This window comes from Primulina tabacum, chromosome 16 (genome assembly GCF_025594145.1).
Source record: "Primulina tabacum isolate GXHZ01 chromosome 16, ASM2559414v2, whole genome shotgun sequence".
NCBI classification, from domain to species: Eukaryota; Viridiplantae; Streptophyta; class Magnoliopsida; order Lamiales; family Gesneriaceae; genus Primulina; species Primulina tabacum.
In genome coordinates, this window is record NC_134565.1 from 10,820,330 (window position 1) to 10,837,016 (window position 16,687).

The 16,687-nt window shown below is 39.1% G+C and overlaps 1 non-coding gene across 1 annotated transcript; it reads right to left on the bottom strand.

The window, feature by feature from the left end:
- Window positions 1-3,838: 3,838 nt before the first annotated feature.
- Window positions 3,839-3,944, bottom strand: LOC142530241 (small nucleolar RNA R71). Its single transcript, XR_012816082.1, has one exon. It is a non-coding gene; the product is annotated as a small nucleolar RNA R71 (small nucleolar RNA).
- Between the last annotated feature and the right edge of the window lie 12,743 nt (window positions 3,945-16,687).

Genomic DNA, 16,687 nt, shown 5'->3' on the forward strand with positions numbered 1-16,687 from the left:
TTCACACAGCTGGATCAGCTTTTCCCAAATTTCTTTGGCTGTCTTACACATCTTTATTTTGCTGAAGGTTACTTTGTCCAGCGTTTTGTACAGAATGTCTTTAGCCACATTATCAAGATTTTCTTTTCTTTTATCTTCAGTTGTCCATTCATCTATGGGCTTTTCTATTCTTTGTGGTGGCCCTTCTGTTATGGCAACTGCTGTATTTGTTTTTAGAATCTTCATGGGTCCATCAGTTATGACATACCAGATGTCATCATCTTGTGCAGCTAAATGAGCCTGCATTATGATTTTCCAATCATCAAATTCTTCTCTGGAGAACATAGGAATTTTGTTGAATGAATTCATGCTTGCAAGTTTATAGATCAAAAGTATTCAAGAACAAGATTCAACTGCTCTGATACCACTTGATAGGATCGATTAACGTATCAAGAGTGTTTAGAAGGGGGGGTTGAATAAACACTCACAATTAAAACTGATCTTTTCGAATTTTGAGTTCAGTTTGGTGACAAACTGATTCTCGGAATCTTGCTGGTCAATGACAATCAGTTAAACTAAAGTATTTGCCGAAAGTAACTGACTGAAAGATAGAATACAAAACTGAAATAAAATACACAAGGATTGTTTCTGGATGTTCAGAGATTTCAATTACTCCTACGTCACCCCTTCTATCTCGAGGATAGGATTTCCAATAAAAGACTTTGATCGAATACAAGATTTGTACTGACCCACTTCAGTTTGGACTTATCACTGCCAAAAGCTGAAACTCTTAGTATTACAAAATGTTCTCAGTGCTTAACTGATCTTAGCACTATCAAATTTAACGATTATTACAAAGTGCTAGTGAGCTCAAATTGTAGCCTTGACTGCTACGAATAAATCAAGTAAGAGTGAGCTAAGATTTTGGCAGAGTAACAGCAAGCTTTGAATAGAGTGATCTTCTTTTATCTTTAGCTGTTCTTCTGTCATATTTATAAGCTTCCCTTCCAACGGTAACTTGAGATATATTGGAATCTTTGTATCCGTTGATTGCCACTTCATTATTTCTTGGGCATTGTTTGCTTCATTTATTGTAATGCGGCGTCTTAACTGCTTTAGCCGAAATGCGTTATTCTAAGCTGTATTGATTGAAGTGCAGCGTTTCATATTCAGTTGCAGTCTTATATGTCTCTTTGTCGGTTGAATGTTCTTCCCCGAGACATGTTCAGTTGAAGGATGCTTAGCTTAAAAGCATACGGCTGAATGTATCAACTGATCGGTTTCCAACGGATCAGTTTTCTTTATTAGATCAGCTGATTTCAGTTGTTAAGTCCAGTTGCTGAATATAATTGCGCGTATCAGTTGGTTCATATTTTGTCAAACGCCGGAATTTAGTTTCCAACAATTTCCCCCTTTATGGTGTTTGACCAAACTAAGTAAATAATAACTGAACGTCTGAACTCATTGTAGATAAAATAAGAGATTGATCAACTTAATAATGGACTACACGAATCTGTAGAGATTTTTCTTCAACGAGAAGATTTCTTTTGTTGTTCTAAAATCTCTTTGATCTCTTCCCCCTTTTTGTCAAACAACTCCATCTTCAATGAGAATTTCCGAACATCTGTTGGTAAAACATTGACAGTAGTGGATATGCTAGAGACAACAGAGAGCATTGTGTTTTGCAACGAGTCTTTTTTTCTTGTTACAAGCGTCTCCTGATTTTCAACTCGTTTGCTGATAACGTCTTGAGTAATGGAGAGACTCTCAGCCAAACCTTTGTTCTTCTCAATTGCTTCCACTGATTGAAAAAGAGAGTTTAAGGCTTCTTGAATTGCTTTCAGTTTCTCTGAGTTGAATGCCTCAGAATGTTTTAGCTTCAGAGAATGTTCTAATTGAGTATGCTGAATCTTGTACAGATCATTAATCACTCTATGTATGTGCGAGAGACATCCGCCCGGGCGCACATTTATGTTCGCCCGGGCGCCTGCATGGTGTGAAAAAAAGAATTTTTGCGGGAGTCATCCGCCCGGGCGCGTGAAATGAAAAAATAAAACAAGATCTGCGAAATCCATCCGCCCAGGCAAAAATTTGTGTCTGCCCGGGCGCGTATGATGCGTTTGATTTTTGGAAAGATTTGCTGCCAATCTTTTTCCTAAATTTCGAGCCTGGGGCACATTTGATTTTTGGAAAGATTTGCTGCCAATCTTTTTCCTAAATTTCGAAAAGAGGCTGATAGATTGGACGATTTGGGAAGATTTTCATACATAATTCAGCAGCCAAGGAGTCTAGAGAGGGAAAAAAGCTTGGAGCTGAAGATTCGAAGATTTCCGGGCACAGTTCTTTGCAGATCTCGTCCTGTCTAGTATTTCTTATTTAGTATTTATCGTTTAAACATTGTGTTGTTTATTTTCACCTTGAATTCGAGTAGATAAACTAAAATATTTGTTGGGATTTAAGGGAATCCTACCCCGAAACTGATTTAGTTAATTCGTATTTCAATTGTTGATTTGTTCTTGAGTATATACTAATGTTTTTATTACGATTATTAAAGCATAGCTTATTTTAATAATAGTCTCATATCGTGAGTGAGTTCGAGAGAATAGCTTGTGATAGGATCGAGTAGTATAGTCCGTGGATTTACAATTTACACAGAAATATTAAATTGGATACATCTCGATAGTTATAATCCTAAGGGTTGAAACTAGGGGATTTCATAGATCGATATGCGATTCACTCTTGATAAATAATTAAAGACATTTAATTACTTCACTGAGTAGAATTAGTTTGACATAGCTTGAGAAGGCGTGTTCAATTGAATAGGAAATCCTGTCGGAAGTATAAATCACTATCGAACGAATTAATTAATTAACAAGGGGTTGGTGAACTGAAATTCCCAACAAATTCATTTCTCATTGAAATTTAATTAATTGGTCTAGATTCTATATCTCATTATTTAATTCTTGAGTTTTATCTTTGAGTTTTATTTAATTTTAGTAGTCATAAACAACCATCCAAATTTTGTTGCTAAAGATTTGATAACTGAAAATAATAATTGCAAAATACAGTCTCCTGTGGAACGATTCTCTTACTCGCATTCATTATACTTTTACTTGACATCGTGCACTTGCGATTAGTTTTCGAGCATACATAATCATATTTTTATTAAGGATTCCACAGTGCAAATTTTTGCTCGATCAAGTTTTTGGCGCCGTTGCCGGGGACTGTTAATTCACAATTTTATTTTTAGTTATTTTCTTTAGCATTGTTTTATTTTTCTTGATCTAACACTCCATATTCTATTCCAGATATCTTTTCCAGAGCATGCCAAAGTCACTCGACGTGGAGCTTGAGAAGTTTGACCCTAAATTTGAAATAACTTTCCGTTGAAGAAGACGGCAGTAGAGACTGAAGGAACTGATGGAGAGACACGAGCACGAACATGAGGAGGAACACCATGAAGACAAACATGTTGAGATGCCACGCCGCATACCGATGCTAGAGTATGCCCAGCCTTCTTTGGATGGTGCACGCCCCAGCATTGTGAGGTCTATTGTGCGGGCAAACCACTTTGAAATCAAGCCAGCTATAATTCAGATGATTCAGAATACAGTCCAGTTTGGAGGATCTGTAGTAGATGACCCAAACACGCACATCGCAGATTTCCTTGAAATTTGTGATACTTTTAAATTTAATGGAGTTTCTGATCATGTTTTTAGGTTGCGTTTATTTCCTTTCTCCCTACGTGACAAAGCTAAAGTATGGTTAAATTGTTTGCCTGTATGTTCGATCACCACATGGGAGGACATGGCGAAACCGTTTCTCATTAAATACTTTCCTTCATCTAAAACCATCATGAAGCTGCGGGTAGACATCACCACATTTGCCCAATTCGAGCAAGAGTCTTTATATGAGGCATGGGAGCGTTTCAAAGATCTATTACGAAGATGCCCTCATCACGAACTGCCACTTGGGTTAGTCGTTCAAACCTTTTACTATGGTTTACTCATTCCTAATCGTACTATGATAGATGTTGCTGCTTGTGGGAACCTATTGAGAAAAACTGCTGAGGAAGGATACGGGTTATTGGAGGAGATGGCTGCTAGCAGCTATCATCCTCAATATGTAAGGAACAACCAGCGGAGAAGTGCAGGAGTTCACCAGATAACTGACCTTTCCGCTATTACTGCACAACTTGATGTCTTAAATAGGAAATTGGACGGCTTGAATATGGGTGGCACGTCTATGCGTCTTCAAGAGATATTCTGTGATAAGTTTGGAGGTGAACACTTTGCGAAAGACTGTCAAGATGGCAATCCCTTTTATGCGCAAGAAGAGGTACAAGTGAATCAAGTGGGAGTCCAAAATCGTCCAAGGAATGATCCATATTCGAACACATACAATCCTGGATGGAGGCAACATCCCAACTTCTCATGGGGTGGCCAAAACAGTCAGAATCGACCACAGGGAGGACAACCACATGGGAAACAACCAATGTACAAATATGACCCTCCTAGAGAAGAATATTCTAATTTGGAGCAAATGATGTCTAAGTTTATCTCGTCCACTGAAACTAGACTCCAAAACCAAGATGCATCAATAAAGGGACTAGAGAATTAGATTGGACAGTTAGCAAAGATGATAGAAAGTAGAGAGCCGAGCACCTTGTCAAGTAACACAGAGACCAATCCTAAAGAGCAAGTGAAGGCCATCGAGTTGAAGAATGGGATAATTTTAGAGTCTAGAGAAAAGGAAAAAGGTCAAATACCAGATGAACAGACTGAGACATCCAAAGGTAAGTCTTCGAACACTACACCAGCACCCACTACACAATCAAAAATTGTTATACCTCCTCCTTTCCTTGTAGCATTGAAAAAAGCAAAACTAGATGCGCAATTCGGTAAGTTTCTTGAGGTGTTTAAAAAATTGCATATCAATATTCCTTTTGCTGATGCTTTGATGCAAATGCCTAGTTATGCTAAAATTTTGAAGGATATCAGGGTCACATGACGGTCAGTCTAACTGAAAATTGCTCCGCTTTGGTGCAAAACAAAATCCCACCGAAACTTAAAGACCCAGAGAGTTTTTCTATTCCTTGCATGATTGGTGATGTTGTTTTTCATAAAGCTTTGTGTGATCTGGAAACTTAAAGACCAAAGATGCAAGAGGTAGTAAAAGCAGAAAATATCAAACTCCTTGATGCATGTATTATCTATCCTATATCTGATAGTGCATGGGTATGTCTTGTTCAATGTGTGCCGAAGAAGGGTGGGATTAATTTTATCACATATGCAACAAAACGAATTAATACCCACTAGGACAGTCACGGGATGGCGTGTGTGCATTGATTATAGGAAATTAAATGAAGCTACCCGTAAAGATCACTTTCCACTACCCTTCATTGATCAAATGCTTAAGAGGTTAGCGGGTAATGAGTTTTATTGTTTTTTGGATGGGTAATAAGGGTATAACCAAATCATGATTGCCCACGAGGACCAAGAGAAAACCAATTTCATTTGTCCTTATGGTACTTTTGCTTTTAGACGGATGCCTTTTTGTTTGTGTAATGCCCCTGCCAATTTTCAGCTATGCATGACCGCCATATTTCATGACACGGTAGAAACTTTCCTTAAGATATTTATGGATGACTTCTCGATATTTGGCTCTTATTTTGATGACTGTTTGCAGAAATTGAAGGTGGTGTTGATGAGATGCGAGGAGACAAACTTGGTGTTGAATTGGGAAAAATCTCATTTTATGGTACAAGAAGGCATAGTGTTGGGGCACAAAATATCAGAGCATAGAATAGAGGTGGATAAGGTAAAAGTCGAAGTTATTAAGAACTTACCACCTCCAACATCCATAAAGGAAGTTAGAAGTTTTCTAGGCCACGTCGGTTTTTATCGGCGTTTTATTACAGATTTTTCAAAAATTGCCAAACTTCTATATTTTTTACTTATGAAAGATGTGCCGTTTGATTTTAACTCTCACTGTCTATAGGCATACGAGGATTTAAAAGAGCGCTTGGTGACGGCTCCTGTTTTGGTGGCACTGGATTGGGATCTACCCTGCGAGGTCATGTGCGATGCCAACGATATTGCGATTGGTGCTGTTCTTGGCCAGCGAAAAAACAAGGTATTTCATACGATATACTACGCAAGTAAAACCTTAGATGAGGCTCAATTGAATTATGCAACCAATGAAAAGGAATTACTTGCAGTAGTATTCGTGCTTGATAAATTTCATTCATATCTTGTTTTGTCAAAAGTCATTGTTTACATAGACCACTCTGCACTGAAATATTTACTTGCCAAGAAAGATGCAAAGCCACGCCTACTTCGGTGGATTTTATTGTTACAAGAATTTGATTTAGAAATAAAAGATAAGAAGAGTGTTGAGAATGTGGTAACAGATCACTTGTCTAGATTAGAATTTATTAGTAATGATTGTGTCGATCATGCTATTAATGATTGGTTTCATGATGAGCAGCTATTTGAGGTGAAACACTACCCTTAGTATGCAAATTTTGCTAATTTCACCAAATCTATCGTTTCACCAATTAACGAAATTCTTCTCTAACGTAAAACATTATTTTTGAGAGGAACCATTTTTGTTTAAGATTTGTGCAGATTCCATGATAAGAAGGTGTGTTGCAGAGGAGGAGTTTAGTCAAATTCTCAACCATTGCCATGACCGTGAGGTAGGTGGTCATTTTGAACCAACAAGGACGACATCTAAAGTACTTGAATGTGGCTTCTATTGGCCAACTCTATTTAAAGATGCTCGTTCTTATGTGCTTACCTGTGATAAATGCCAGCAGACAGGTAACATCTCTAACCGTCATGAAATGCCATTAAATAATATTCTTGAGTGTGAGGTTTTTGATGTGTGGGGGATATACTTCATGGGACCGTTTCCCAGTTCGTTCACGAAAAAGTATATTTTGGTGGCGGTTGACTATGTGTCTAAGTGGGTAGAGGCAGAAGCATATGCCACTAATGATGTTCAAGTGGTCTAGAAATTTCTAAAGAAAAATATTTTTAACAAGTTTGGGACACCACGAGCAATCATTAGTGATGGTGGCACCCATTTTCGCAACAAACTCTTTAAAAAAATTTTGAGCAAATACGGTGTCACACATAAGATTCCTACCCCCTATCACCCATGATGAGTAGTCAAGTGGAAGTATCGAACCGAGAGATCAAGTGGATTTTGGAAAAAGTGATAGGTGTCAGTCGGAAAGATTGGTCAGTGAGGTTAGATGATGCTCTTTGGGCATACATGATTGCTTTCAAAACACCTATAGGCACTACACCATATAGGTTATTGTTTGGTAAAACATGTCATCTACTTGTAGAGTTAGAGCATTGGGCATATTGGGCAACAAAAACACTAAACTTTAACTTTACTGATGCAGGTGAACGACGTATGCTTCAATTGGATCATTTGGAGGAATTCCGCAATCTGGCATATGATCTCGCACTATCATACAAGGAAAAGACAAAGAGGGCTCATGACAGGTGAATCATCAAAAGGGAATTCAAACAAGGGGAAAATGTCCTACTCTACAACTCCCGGTTGCGACTGTTTCCCGGAAAATTGAAGTCGCGATGGTCTGGTCCATTCGTGATTTCTAAAGTTAACTCATCCTGAGCGGTAGAATTGCAAGATGGAAAGGATGTGACATTTACGGTCAATGCCTTGAGACTGAAGCACTACATGGGTGGCACAATTGAGCCACAAATTGGAATCACCCGGTTCCAGGACAATCTGAACTGAAACTGATCGACAGTCAAGCTCTCGACTATAAATTGAGAATTACCTCTTTTCCCTACTTAATTCAATTTTACTATTTTAGTTATTTATTTATTCTACTTAATTGTAAAAAAAAATAAAAAATTGGGGGCCATCTCACGAGGTCCGCCCGGACGGAAACTTATGTCCGCCCAAGCGCGCCACTTCTGCCCGGGTGCGCCCCTTTTTAAATTCTTTTTTTAAAAATCCGTGAAGCATCCGCCCGGGGAGAAATTTATGTCCTCCCGGGTTCGCCTCTTTTTCAAATTTTTTTTTTCAAAAAGCCGCAAGTCATCTGCCCGGGCGGAATCTTATGTCCTCCTGGGCGGGTCGCGGAAATTTTAAATCCGCAGAACTTTTTTTCTCTCCCCCATTCGAACCCTACCCTTCTGATCTCAATTTTCCGCCGCCTCCTCTCTCAATCTCACTCAAGTAACTTGTTTTGTACCAATTTCAGGTAAAATCTTGTGTCACCACCTTCACCAAGCATCAAGAAGTGAATTTTCCGGCCACCACTACACATTTCCGCCCACCACTGAATTTATGCGGCCACCACTGAACTCTCCGGTCGCCACTGAAGAATTTCCGGCGAGGCATTCTTCCGACAACCCACCTCCTACTCCAGGCTTCTTGTTCTTCACAAAAAATCCACGATGCCACCTTAAAAAGCTCGGGTAAGTCATGATGCTTCTTCGTCTTCATCGCATATTTCCCACATATTTGTGAATGATGCCGCTAGAGAACGCTTTGAAAATGCGAAAATACATCGAGCTCCAATTTGAGAGCGTGGGTTCCAACTTGTGGTCCAAATTGGTATTATTAATCAGATTACTAATCGAGGATGGACAAAATATTGTGCCCAACCGCAAGCTGCGGTGGCACAGGTAGTGAGGGAATTTTATGCCAATGTTGCTGAGCGGAGCTATAATAAAGAATATGTGGTTCTATGGAGATTAATAGGGTGCTTGAGACACCAGCTGTGTATGATTCAGTGTATATGTCTTGGACAGAAAACCCCGACTTAGACTTGATGATGCGCAGAATCTGCTTTCCGGGGTCTCCGTGGAAGACACTTGGATCGTACACTTGTTTTGCCGAGAAATATTTGTTAGTCCCGGCTGCGATGTGGTATGCATTTTTTGCCACACGATTGATGCCAGTCGGGCACACTAGCGAAGTACAGAGGGAGAGGGGAGTGTTTCTTTACTCACTGATAACCCATATGCCAATCAATGTGGAGAAAATTATTCATTCACATATCCAGCTGAGAATTCACAATCCGAATGTGGCATTATTCTTTCCCCACATTATCATCGAGCTGTGTGCAGGCGCTGGGGTCGTTTTTTAGGATGATGAAGAATGGTTGCCACCGACCAAGGCCTTTGATGACGCTAGCTGGCTACAGAAGACCGGAGTATGGCGGAAGGCTTTCCCGCAGTTTGGCCCTATTTGGGACAGCTTGATTTTCGATCCACTGCCACAGCATCACCAACCACCGGCCCCACGGCCCCGACGTCGCCTTCTTCAGGACTGGATGGATGAATTTTATGAATTCGCTGACCATCAGTCACAGTGGCAGGCTGTGAGTCAGACATATTAGACCGCTACTGATGCCATGCTGCGTCTGTTCCTGAGCCACAGTGGTATTGACCCGGCCCTTATGCCACCACCTATGCTAGCTTTCCCGTCGCCGTTTCAGTTTCACTACGCCTGAAACATCTACTCGTTTTAAAAGTGCGGAAATATTTTTTTTAAAGTTCGCAATTACAAAATAACATTAAATAATCATATTTATTTGCCAACAAGAATGACGCAGTTTAAAAATAATTAACGTAATCCAAAATCAACGTAAACGTATAAAAATCGTAATATCATCAACATATAAAAATGTGTAACTCCTCTCAAAAACATGAATCAATATGCGGAAAAATAATGATCCTCGGGTCGTGTCACTGCACATCCTGCCTGCCTACTCAGTCTTCGGCACCTCCGATCTCCTGATCAAAATGTTCACCTGCATCACACCCGCCCAGTGATTCTAAAGACTCAACACACCTGTACCAGTAATAACAAGTACATATACGTAGCATACAGCAGTGAAAAATAGCATAATCAACATACATTTCATGAGCTTAAAAACATGAACATATCGTGTCGTGTAAAATCGTAACGTGTCAAACAATGTCTCATCATGTAAACATGTCGTATGCGTTACCGTGACCTGTCAAAACATGGTAATAGCATGTATCATCGTATCAGCATATACGTGTTAAAATCTTAATTTGAATTCCGTTCATTAGCCGTGACTATTGTATCATCATGTCATCATGTCAGTCGATGGATCCATCTACGTGTAACCACGATACCGGGCGGCGGAGGACATCAGCGACACTTTCACCTGTCAACTGAGCCCGGGCCTATCATATCATCATATCATGGTCAATGGAAATACGATCGTCGGGCTCCCTCTGGGGCCTTTTCCCTCACGATATCCCCAATCATATAATCGTGTCATCGTGGTAGTCACAACTAAATCACTTCCTTCAAAACGTGTCATCATATTTATCACTTAATAAAAGCAGGCATATATGTAATTTTTCTTTTAAACCAAGCATGCACCGTATTTATCATAATTGCATAAAAATCGTAAAAATGATGAATATACATTTAAAATATCGTAAAATTGTGCTCAGGGCGCTGCCACGACCAAAATCTCATCCCGGGTGCAAAATGACCATTTTGCCTCTAGAAACCCAAAAATTATCGTTTCAACCCTGGACCTCTAAAATTGACCCGAAGCTTACTAAACTCCTTAAAATGTCCCAAAACATTATTAAAAGTATTCTTAGACATAAAATCGAGCCAAAATCAGAACTTAACCAATTCGTTTTATAACTTGGACCGAGGTCCCGGTTTTAACCCGAATCGACCTGAAACTTATCCAAAACTTACCCAACTTTTTGCCATACCTTAAAAACACTAAAATGTTCCTAAAACCATGTCATTAGCCCCTAAACACACGGCTGAAATTTTCAGAAATCCACCTAACTCTCGGCCACCCCTTTCCTAAAATCCCATTACAACACATGGCCCCCAAACCATAATTCTTTCGGTCCTCCCTTCTACAACCACCTGTCCAACCATTAAAACTCACCATTAGGAACCTAACTACCCTTCTAAACTAAGCCAAAACCTAAGCAAAGGCCGCTGCACAGCCAGGCGTATAAAACCAGCCGAAACTACCACATCTTTCTCGATTCACGCCATGCTTCCGAGGATCGGCTTCTCCCTCAACCAAACACACATGACTCCTTCCTGACATCTCACTAGAGTCTACAAGGTCTGAAATATGGCTGGGATTGAACCCATGCACAGGTGAATCCCCCATACACCGATCAAACCCATTACCGAATAAAAATAAGAACCGAGACCACCCTTAAAAAATGCGGTGTTGATCTTGTTTCCATCCTACCACTCCACTCTCTACGGTGATAAAAGCCTTCGAACACACCCTACAGCAGACCCCCTGCACCAACCGAATAAAAAACGTGAGTAACATTTAAAAGAAATGCATGCCATGGATGAAAACCGAAAAGAATCCTTCTTGTTCATGGACCGAACGAATAGTTTCATGCATCATACACACATCAGATATATATATATTTATATATATATATATTACGTGAATGATGCAGCAAAAGTGATACAAGGCATGCCTGAAACGATGCACAAATACGAGGGACTCGAGGTGGAAGCCGGAGGGAGTTTCTTTGCAAGAACAAGCCCAAAGCCGTGCCTTCAGCTGATGTTTTTCTCTGAAACCTAGGGCACTGAAATTTGAGTGGGGGTGTCGGCTGTTGGGTGGGATTAGGTTTAGGGTAAATGGTGATTAAGTGTTAATTAAATAGCAATTGTTAGGTTAATGGGCCACAATTGTATTTTAAAGGTTTTTAAAAGAGTTTTAAGCCCAATAAGTCCAAAAGTGGGCCCATTAAATCCAAACGCACTTCCGAAAAATATTACGTGTTGAAAAGATTTTGAAAATATTAGCCGAACCATTAAAAAGTCCTCCGATTCGATAAAATTTGCGTACCGTTAAAAATAAAATCCTGCGGGTAAAAATACCCAATAAAATCCTATTTTTGAAATATACTCTTAAAAACACCTTAATTTAGTTAATAAAAATTAATCATGTAATAAAATAATTTCCTGAAAATTCTCCGTTCTCCGATCCTCGTTCGAGCTTGAAATGCATCTAGAAACCCTAATGCATGAACTTTAAATAAGTCGTGAATTAAAACACAAATTAATGAAAAAAATTCATTTAAAGCTTTAAAACAATTTACTAAAATCCCAAAGAATTTAATAACTTGCATACATGTTGTTCACGTGGACTTTCAAATTTTCGGGACGTTACAACGCCAATGCAACAGAGCCGGAAACTGGCGTCATTCCCCCGGATGAGTACGAGGAGGATGATCATTGAGAGGGGAGTCACTTCGTTCCCTTCTTTTATTTCTTGCATTTCGTTTAGATCATTTTATTTATTTTTGTTTCTGTTGCATGCTTATGTTATATTGCATCCATTTTATTTTGCACTATCTGTCTCTTTTTCTATCGTCTGTTGCATTGGGGACATTGCTCGACTTTAGTATTGGGGGGTGGATGTGTGTTGTTTTGTGTGTTCAATTTTGGTGCAGTGGTGTGTGTGTCAGCCGACAGTGTTCGAAGTAGTACTTGTTAGCCAAGGATGATTAAGAGGTGATGAGACATTCTTTGTCTGTCGTGTACTCGAATTTTTTTAGCACATACTGTGGTGAAGACATGAAGTTTTATTTAAAACATTGAATTCTCTTTGCACGAATGTTAGAACTAGAAGCATGCATAATAATATGGTGAAAATTTAAAACCAAAGTGGGGAACGAAGAGGTTTGAAGGTGTGAATTGAGCTTGACTATATTCTCTTGAAGCGAGGTATTTATCAGCAGCGTTAAAAAGAGAACGATGGAGATGTAAGGTGTGGGGGAGTCGAATAAAGGAATGAAATCCTATTCCTGGCTAAAAATGTAAAACACATGGATTTGAATCTTAAATGAAAGGTTCTAATATAGTCCTTTTATTACCGTATTCCAATTCAATAAAAAAAATTGGCTGCTTGTGGGGACCCGGACGCTAATTAATCTTCTTAATCATTATTAGGATCAAATGTAACAATTAAGTAAACTGGGTCATAAATTTTTTATTTTTTAAATGTTGAACAATATATAAACAAGTGTAGAATTTCTATAACAAAGTAGGCTCATCTTATTCAAATCACAAGATCAAGTTAATATCTACAACATGATCCAAAAGTACAAGTCTGGTACAAAAGTAAATCATAACAAACTACTGTTCATTCACTACATATCAAGTAATGAAAACAACTCTACTTCTGGGTCCGAATCTCCACGCTAATCTCAATCTCTCATCCTCTTCTCGACCCTGATCCTGCCCCACTTGTTGTCATGCACACATACAAACACAACTACAGCCGGATAACTCCGGTGAGAAATATATTCCCAGTATAAACAACGTATACATGCAATCATATAAACAGATATAAAAGCATGGAGCAGTTATCAATAACATGTATGATAATCTGAAAGACATGAATCGATATAAGAATGTAAATCAAACTTTTGACTCATGATCTCTAACTCGACTCTTCTCTAGTCTAGGGATCCCGATCGAATAAGAATGCAACAGTCTCCCACCTACTCTCCCAGCTAGATGATCGTACGTTCTTATTCCCAGATTTTTGCATTCTGTGTCGAATCTTTACAATAGGAGTCGATCTACTCCTAAGCACATCGATATCACCAAATGTCCAGTGACCTGGCACTTCTGCCAATGACATGGCACATCTGCCATAGACTCAATGCATGCTTTGCTATAAATCAATAGACTAAGCATATAAATCTCATGAATTGCAAACATCAATGCAATATAATAAAGTATGTGGTTTTGGGAAACTCAAGTCGAATCTAACTCAAGTCGTATCTTCCCGGTTTAACATTGATTTATACCTTTCTTTCGTAGATCAATCTGATCAATGAAATCAAATATCACTTTGGTTTTGATCGTTCTTCGAAGTCTTCAATACCAACTCTGGAATAACAGTATCGAGTATTACAATATCAATATACAACCCAACCGATACTGGATATAATTAGACTCAATCTAATTCTGTTTCGACGGCATAACAGCACCATCTCGATATACCCAGCAATACAATATCAGCAGATACAAATCATAACTCATAATTAATCAACAAACACAATCTGATACCAAATCTGTATATTCTCAATCAAATCAAATCTGAAAATGATAACAATTTCATACGGTATCTGTTCTTCAATCTGATTTCGATTATACGATAACTACAATCTCGGGAACACATAATATCAATCATATCATTATTCCTTCACTATCATATTTTCAAACCATAAAAGAAAGTAGTAAAACTTACGTCCCGTTGAAGCCTTTTTCGAGAGGAACACGGTACTCAACTCAGATTGAAAATCAGACGGCCGAATCATGCATAAATCAAATTCTCGTACATGAAGGAACTCAATTTTCCCTGGAGCTCTCTCGGTTCTTTCCTTGCTGAATCTGAAGGGGAATTGAAGCAAAGTTATCATTTTATTGCATGGAAAATACATGTGGCTTACTCTTCAAGCTGCACGTCTCGCGCATATGCGCGACCATCATCGACGCATATGCGCGAGACCTACTGTCTCGTCACATAACATTCTATCTGCTCGCGCATATGCGCGCACCATCTTCGCGCATATGCGCGAGACCTACTGTCTCGGCTCTTATATCTTTCACATGTTCGCGCATATGCGCGCCCTGTCTCGCGCATATGCGCGAGGTTCTCTGCCCTGCTCGCGCATATGCGTGCCTCGTGTCGCGCATATGCGCGAGACCTTCTGTCCTCGCACATACCATATCACATGCTTTACCAAATCTGGTCTCGGAGTGGTCCGTCTATAATCACATCAATCAATAATCGCAGATTAAGAGAATAAAAATCTCGGGTATTACAATTCTTTCCCTCTAAGACATAATTCCGTCCTCGAAATCACAGGCAATCAAAAACACATATCAAAGAAGAGATATAACGGAAGCTAAATGGAAAACTCACATCAGTTAAATAACTCTGGGAATTTCTGTCTCATGTCTGATTCAGTCTCCCAGGTAACTTCTTCAATGCCATGACGACTCCATTGAACTTTCACAAGCGGAATAGTCTTCGTTCTGAGCTGCTTTTCTTTACGATCGAGAATCTGGATCGGTTTCTCAAAATAACTTAGAGTTTCATCAAGTTCTGCCTCGTCTGGCTGAAGAACATGAGAAGCATCAGGAAGATATTTCCGCAGCATAGATACATGAAACACATCATGTATTCCAGAGAGAAAAGGCGGAATAGCAAGTCGATAGGCACGAGTACCTATCTTCTCCAGAATCTCATACTGACCAATATAACGAGGAGATAATTTTCCTTTTTTGCCAAATCTGACAACGCCTCAGTAAGGAGAAATCTTCAAGAATACTCTGTTTTCCTGCTTAAACTCTAAAGGTCGACGTCGATTATCTACATATTTTGCCTGTCTATCCTGAGCTGTCTTCATTCTCTTCTGAATCAGCTTCACTTTCTCAGTCATATCTCGAATCATATCAGGCCCAAGTTCAGGTACCTCAGATATATCATCCCAATAGAGAGGGGATCTGAATTTCTTGCCATACAACGCTATCAAACGGAGCCATTTCTTTACTCGTCTGATAGCTGTTGTTGTACGAAAATTCACAAAGTGGCAAAGAATCTTGCCAACTAGTGCCAAAATCTAGTACTACAGCTCTAAGCATATCCTCCAATGTCTGGATAGTCCGCTCTGAATGTCTGTCGATCTGAGGATGATATGCAGTACTCAAATGCAATTTCGTATCTAGAGCTTGTTGCAAACTGTGCCAAAAGTGTGAAGTAAATCGAGGATCACGATATGATACAATCGATTTAGGCACACCATGCAATTTGACCACTTCTCTAACATAAATCTCTGCCATCTGGTCATGTCTGTACGTCATCTTGTAAGGAATAAAACATGTTGATTTGGTCAATCTGTCAATAACGACCAAAATTGCATCGAAACCTCTGGAGGATCGTGGTAGCTTCGTCACAAAATCCATAGAAATGTGATCCCATTTCCATTCACTAATAGATAAGCTATGCAACAAACCTCCTGGTTTCTTCCTTTCTGCTTTCACCTGTTGGTAATTCAAACATTTGGATACAAACTCTGCAATGTCTGCTTTAATCTGTTTCCACCAAAACTGTTTCTTCAAATCATTGTACATCTTTCTGCCACCAGGATGAATACTCAAATGACTACAGTGCGCTTCTGTCAAAATCTGCTTTTTCAAATCTAAAACATCTGGCACAACAAGTCGATTATTCACATATAATACATCATCACGAACCTGATATTCTGATTGATGCCCTGATCTGACCATCAATATCGAGTTCTGAACATTCTGATCAACTTTCTGAGCTTCTTTAATTCGAAAAATCAACTCTGGTTCAACTTGAATGACATAAAGTCTCAGAGGTTGACAATCTGTCTCAAATACCAATCCAGAAAGACATCAATCTTCAATCAAATTCGAAACACCAATCGTCGATAAGGATAAATAACATACCTTTCGACTCAATGCATCAGTTGCTGCATTGGATATTCCCGGATAATATTTAATTTCACAATCAAAATCTTTCAATAAATCAAGCCATCTTCATTGTCTCATATTCATTTCTGACTCTGAAAATAGATATTTCAAACTCTTGTGATCAGAATAAATTTCAAATTTCTCACCGTAT